The following is a 4,832-nucleotide window of genomic DNA, read 5'->3' on the forward strand; positions in this document are numbered from 1 at the left end:
TTTGTTTTTCTTAATGTAGTTGCGTTTTTAGATTTGTAGTTGCAGTTTGCACTTCAGGGCCACCGTAGCATTTGCCGTTGTGTTTTCTCTTTTTGTGTTGTGTTTTGCACCTCAGGGCCACCGTAGCGATGAAAGCCAGCAACTTCATACAATTCAGCTGAGCCCCGCACCACAAAGCAGCTCAACGTAGTGGGATTACTTCCAGCCTACCCAGTTAAACCAATCCAAACAACAGCACTCAGGATCAGTGGTACTATGAAGCTAGTTACCAACTCACTGACTCAATCCAGCTTTAACTGATCACATCTGCGTCGGCAGACCCTTTTCACAGGGGCACGTGCCCCGTTGTGGATCTGCGGTGCCTGGGTATGCCTGGGGAGCTGATTTTTTAATTGATCAATTTTAATTAACGCTTTACTGCAATTCCTTGTCTGTCAGTATCTGTCACACATGAAGTTGGCGCTCCAAGTAAATGTTTGTTAAGATAGTGAATGCAAAACTGAAAGGAAGCACTAATACAGGAGTTTTTTCTGTTTTCAAAGAAGAGGAAAAGTTAATACCAAAAGAAAGGGAACAATAAACTGTTGGAAGCATGATATCAGGTGACGCATCAGAGATTGAACAATTGCAAGACCAAATGTTGATACACTAAACATAAAAAAATGGAGAAAAATTACAATTAAAAGTGGAATCCAAAGCAAAAAGAAAAAATAAATATATGAGAGCAAGAGGGGCTCATTATATATGTCGTTTGTTGAAGTTTCAGGTTAGATGTGTCTAGTTGTTGTAGTTTTAGAGCTCCTCCACTTGTGGTGTGACATGGACACTAAAACAAGTGTTAAAAACAGTTTTTATTGAAGTTTCACAAATCAGAGAAAGGTTTCACAAATCCCAGACCTTAATTATTATTGTTAATAAAAAATGTAATGTTTTAATTATTCTACAAGTAGTTTAGAATGATCTAGTCCAGGTTAGATGTGTCTAGGTGTTGTAGTTTTTTAATCAGAGTAGATTAAAGATGCTGAAGGTAGGGAAAATGTAAGTGGAATCGCCCTTTATTCATTTCCCAGACCAGAGGCTATAATTGGAAGCCAATATCAGCTTTGCGGAAGAAATGAGGTCCAGGATTAATATACACGTGTCGCATCAGCTTCCTCCTCCTCCTTCCTTCCTTCCGCACCCTTCGGGTCCAGAACTGATAGCAGATGTCTCACTGTATTTTGAGTCCCAACATATCCATGTTGAAAACATTTAAGGTGGTGAACCGTATACCCGTGCAGGCTTCAGTATCTCTCCCGGGTCAATGAGGAAGGCCGCCACATTTACTGAAAGGATCTGATTGATGTGTTTTCTTCCATAGAGTCCCATTCTTTGGTGGATTCTTCTCAATGTGTGCATGCTAACACTGACCTCATCCATTGAGCAGCAGCATCAGGATCTATCCTGTCTTAGACCGACAATAAAGTAAAACTTGATCAACTCTAGTAAACTTGCTATTGTGCTGCTGAGGAGATGAAAGTGAAAACCTCCCACGGTTACCTGGATAACTATGTCAGAATAGTTATGATGTTCAATCAAAGATTTGCTTGGAGCACCAACTTCATATGTGACAGACACTGACAGACAAGGAATCTCAGTGTCCATCTGTTCAGCCATACTCTCTCCACTTCCATCAAAAACCTACTTGGAGCGCAAACTTCTTCATCTAAATGAGTCTCACGGTCACTACTGACCAAAAGCATATAAGTTATCACATTTATACAATATAATTATCACATTTATACAAAATAATTAGCTAAAATGTATTTTCTCAAGTGACAGCAATATGCTTCCGTAGATTTTCCATTATTGAACTGGTACATTATTTTTTTAGGTTTGTGACATCATATGTGACATCACATACCATGTAAATCACATACCACATACCATGTAAAACACACATTTACCTCCACAAAGCCTCAGAAAGGCAGCATTTATATAAAAATTTGGAAAGCTGTTCATGAAATTATGTTTTGTTTTTATAATGTTTTTTTTGTTGGCATTCATCTAAATATACTAGTGTGATAACATAGTTTATGTTTGTTTGGTTTTTGGTATACGTCAATTTTGAATTTATATCCCCCCCTGGAGAAAACTCCACCAGCCGCTACTGGCCGAGACGCTACCGTTTACTGTTAAAAAAATGAACATCTAGCTCTCCCATCTTTCTGGCCGTGATATGCACACCTCATAGTCTCATCACTATCATAGAATGGGCCCAAACAGAAATGATAAACACAGACCTGTATGTATGTAGAGGTGTTTTTTTTTTTTTCCTTTTACAATTGCATACTCCAAGTTTTCAGTTTTCAAGTATTTAATGAGGATAAATTGTGCATCCATCAGTAGTGAATTAGAGATATACAGTTAAGTTCACAAGTGGGCCAATTCAATTCAGTTTGGTTTTGGCTTTTTTAATATAAATAATTGCCCAACAATTTGTTTGCTCACGTGCTTTGCACGCTTACATTTTATTTGGTGCCCTATTGTGCCCCTGGATATTACTGGGTCAGCTGACGCCCCTGACTGATCATAAGTCTGTGAATGTGCACGTATAAAGAGTCAGGTTTAAGGTTGCAGACCAATCACTCAGTGATAGAATGTGAATTGATCATAAGTATACATATGTTTACGAGAAACACTATTGGCACATTTCAACCCAAATACCTTGTGAAAAGAATCCCACCAAAAACAAAGAAGGCTGTAAAAACTCCAAGCGTGACCCAATGATGTCTTGTTCCTTAGAAAAACACAATGAGGAAAACTTTTACTCCACAGGACAATTCAGTAAAAATACATCTTCCAAGTTATCAAATTGATCAAATCCGATCTTTAATGTGTAATGGAACAGTTTCATCAGAAGTGAGTGGAGCCATAAGCCCGCCTGCAGCTCTCTCACTGTTCGCTGTCATCTGCAGCAGAGAGAGAACCTCTCCACTTCTAATACAGTTAACAAATGAAATGCACATGTGCTGCTGATTATTCTCTACATTGCAAAGTGGTGATAAAACAATTTTTTGGCTGACGCAGTTTTCTCACATTCTCTCTTTTTAGCTCATTTTCTTCTCTTCCTGTCTCTGTATGTCTTTGCAGTTTTCTTCTCCTCTTTGTGAGTTTTTTTTTTTTTTTGCAGGTTGAAAAACAACTAATGGTTGATCAACATCACTAACTGGTATGGAGGCTTTAGCTAAATGGCTGAATTCTATGTCTTTTTCTTTACTTGTGTCTTTAAAAATCTTTAAAACTCTTAAATACCCCCAAATTTACCTTCAGCTTTCACAGACAGCCAGAATTTAAAAAAATTTAAATACAACTGGTGGGAATCCTGAATCTCCTGCATGACATGAAAGACATAAGTAATGCGATGATGTAATCTAGCGTCATTTAGGACAGTCGTTAGCGACTTTTCATGCTGTGGAAATGAAAAGTCTGTCAGCAGCTGATCACAATATCTGCTGGCAAACTGAGGGCTAATTCGCTACTTTCTTTTTTGTATTTCCAGGAAATAATTAGTGGAAAAATTGTCACGCCACTAAGGAGAGCTGCCAGAGCAAAGTTTACACAGAGGAAAGCATTAACCGCCTCCCAATCAGGGAGAATGTATGGTATCAAGTTTCATTTGCTGGGATTATTAGACTAGTAGATCATCTACTCTATCTTGGCAGTTGTCCATTTGATTTACTCTCCTTTATTCCTCTCAATCTGTCATAGTGAGTTTTTCTTTCACTATTTACTTCACCATTGACTTAAATGTTCAGGATCACCTAAAAGAATAAAAACAAGTTTTGAGTTTTAATAGAGAAATGCAAGAAGAAAACATCTATTTGAGTCTAGAGGATATAAGGTAATGTTAATACATACAAGCATTTCATTTCTGCAATAGTAACCAATGTTTCTATGGATAAAATTTTTTTGAGCAGTTTAATTATCTGCTTTTTATTGCATCCATTCAGCTAATGCATCCATTTTGTCCGTTCTTTCAGATTTAGACAGAGAGAAATGTAATTTCCCTTTTATAGTCATGTTCTTTTAATTTCTAACTTACCAGCTTTGTTGGAAATTTCAGCATGGCAGGTAGCTGTAAAAACAGGAAGTATTATCACATTGAGAATCTTGCAGAAATATTCCAACTCCTAGAAAATCAGTATTGAAAGTTAAAAGACATTTCAGTTAGTCTAACTTTTAAATTAATAAACTTACAGAGAGATTATAACAAATAAGTATTTGATTAAAAGGTTTATAATGACAGAAGTCCTTCACTGTGACCAGGACTGGGCATGAACTGGACAGAGGGCATCAAATTACATTTGGAAACATATTTGTTTATTTACAATCATAAGCAGATTACAAATAACCATTAGAAAATGGTCTTAAAAAGTGAGGGTTAACTTTAGTGTGAATTTATTGCAATTTATCCAGGAAAAATGTCAAACTTGTAACTGCAGATTACTGCCTAAATGCAATGCTTGATATTATATTTTAAAGTTAGGTGTGCATAATCTTTGCATGGCAGTAATACAGTTATACCCTGGCATAAGCCAGATTGATTTAGTTCAATTTGAATTATTCACGGTATCTATCTGGAAAGGCTGCTGTGGAAAGTGATTGCAAAAGTGAGGGACATTAATTACGATTCTTCAAACTGATTGGGTAAATCACTATTTGGCCTCTGCCTACCATGTCAAGCTTTTAGCCAATCGCAGTAGCAATAGGAGCTCTGACCTATCAGTCTTGATTTGTTTCACAACTAGCGAAGTTAAATGATAAACCAAACTTAACAACGTACAAACATC

General features: G+C 36.9%; 1 long non-coding RNA gene across 1 annotated transcript in view; it reads right to left on the reverse strand.

Annotated features, from left to right (window-relative positions):
* The window catches only part of LOC107094033, a 7,915-nt gene extending 3,740 nt beyond the window's left edge, over positions 1-4,175 (reverse strand). Inside the window, exons 1-2 of the long non-coding RNA XR_001481646.1 lie at positions 4,085-4,175; positions 2,707-2,779 (exon numbers count right to left, since the gene is read on the reverse strand). This is a non-coding gene — a long non-coding RNA (uncharacterized LOC107094033). The remainder of the gene's footprint in view (positions 1-2,706; positions 2,780-4,084) is intronic.
* Positions 4,176-4,832: the final 657 nt, after the last annotated feature.

Source organism: Cyprinodon variegatus, unplaced genomic scaffold (genome assembly GCF_000732505.1).
Source record: "Cyprinodon variegatus isolate N-32 unplaced genomic scaffold, C_variegatus-1.0 Scaffold458, whole genome shotgun sequence".
In the NCBI taxonomy this organism is placed as follows: domain Eukaryota; kingdom Metazoa; phylum Chordata; class Actinopteri; order Cyprinodontiformes; family Cyprinodontidae; genus Cyprinodon; species Cyprinodon variegatus.